The following is a 2,123-nucleotide window of genomic DNA, read 5'->3' on the forward strand; positions in this document are numbered from 1 at the left end:
CAAATAGATGGGGCAAAACAGCAGAAACAGTGGGGTGACTTTAATTTTTGGGGGGTCCTAAAATCACTGCAGATTGGTGATTGCAGCCATGAAATTAAAAAGGATGGTCGCTGCTTTGGAAGGAAATTGTGACCAACCTATAGCACATATAGGTCCATCTAGTCAAGTGTACATCGTTTTTTCCAGTGGCTGTTATGGAAGTGAGAGTTGCACTATAAAGAAAGCTGAGTGCCGAAGAATTGATGCTTTTGAACTGTGGTGTTGGAGAAGACTCTTGAGAGTCCCTTGGACTGCAAGGACATCCAACCAGTCCATCCTCAAGGAGATCAGTCCTGGGTGTTCATTGGAAGGACTGATGTTGAAGCTGAAACTCCAATATTTTGGCCACCTTATGCGAAGAGCTGACACATTGGAAAAGACCCTGACTTTGGGAAAGATTGAGGGCAGGAGAAGAAGGGGACGACAGAGGATGAGATCGTTAGATGGCATCACCGACTCGATGGACATGAGTTTTGGTAAACTCTGGGAGTTGGTGATGGACAAGGATGGCTGGTGTGCTGCAGTTCATGACACGACTGAGTGACTGAACTGAACTGAAAAGTTCTCCAAGTAACTCTAGTGTATAGGTTTGTGAATCCATGGGACTGTAGGCAATGAATATAAAGAGTTAAAGCAGACCAGGGAGAAGCTACAGGTAAACCCAGTCTAAAGGAGCATCCTTACTCCTCTGTAACTAATTTTATTGGAATACAGTTACTTTACAATGTCGTGTTAGTTTCTACTGCACAGCAAAGGGAATCACCTGCACATTAGCATGCATGCTTAGCTGCTTCCGTTGTGCCTGACTCCTTGTGACCCTATTTTAACCCACCAGGCTCCTCTGTCCATGGGATTCTCCAGGCAAGAATACTGGAGTGGATTGCCATGCCCTCCTCCAGGGGATCTTCCAGACCCAGGGACTGAACTCAGGTCTGCTGCATCACAGGCAGATTCTTTGCCACTGAGCCACCACAGAAGTCCCCTACATATATAATATCCTCTCCTTTATGGATTTCCATCCCATTTAGGTCACTTTGTTTTAGCATTGAGTAGAGTTGCTCTTGGAGAAGGCAATGGCACCCCACTCCAGTACTCTTGCCTGGAAAATCCCAAGGACGGAGGGGCCTGGTAGGCTGCAGTCCATGGGGTCCCTAAGAGTCGCACATGACTGAACGACTTCACTTTCACTTTTCACTTTCATGCACTGGAGAAGGAAATGGCAACCCACTCCAGTGTTCTTGCCTGGAGAATCACAGGGACAGCGGAACCTCGTGGGCTGCCTTCTGTGGGGTCGCACAGAGTCAGACATGACTGAAGTGACTTAGCAGCAGCAGAGTTCCTCTTGCTATACAGTAGCTTATCATTAGTTTTATACATGGAATCAATAGTACATATATTTGACAAACAATTAAAATTTTCAATATTGTTCTATAAATCTCACAAAGCATATTATCTGGCCATAAGCTTGTGTCCTCTAATTATAAACCAAGAAAGGCTATGTGACATGTAAAGCCAGCATAGAGGTTTGAATAAACTAAGTCTTTAAACAACAAGGATAAAAATGAACACTGATACTGATGTGTTGACATCCTACAGATAATATAATCAACTGGTGTAATGTGTTACTTTCTCTATCTATATTTTAGGGGTTTCCCTCATAGCTCAGTTGGTAAAGAATTTGCCTGCAATGCAGGAGACCCAGGTTCAATTCCTGGGTCTGGAAGATCCCCTGGAGAAGGAGATACCCATTCCAGTATTCTTGCCTGGAGAATCCCATGGGCAGAGAAGCCTGGCAGGCTAGAGTCTGTGGGATCGTAAGAGTCAGACACGACTTAATAACTAAATCACCACCACCACTGATACTTTACCTTGACTTCAGTCCAGAACCTAAGTGTCTTGAAGGCAGAAATTAGATTTATTTTATGTTAATTTCACTTCGCTATCCCTGAACACATCCTTGGGCATTTATAAATCATTGAGCATGTTATAAATCACTACAAACATCACTATGAACAAAGCTAGTGGAGGTGGTGGAATTCCAGTTGAGCTATTTCAAATCCTGAAAGATGAAGCTGTGAAAGTGC

This window comes from Cervus canadensis, chromosome 9 (genome assembly GCF_019320065.1).
Source record: "Cervus canadensis isolate Bull #8, Minnesota chromosome 9, ASM1932006v1, whole genome shotgun sequence".
Classification (NCBI taxonomy): domain Eukaryota; kingdom Metazoa; phylum Chordata; class Mammalia; order Artiodactyla; family Cervidae; genus Cervus; species Cervus canadensis.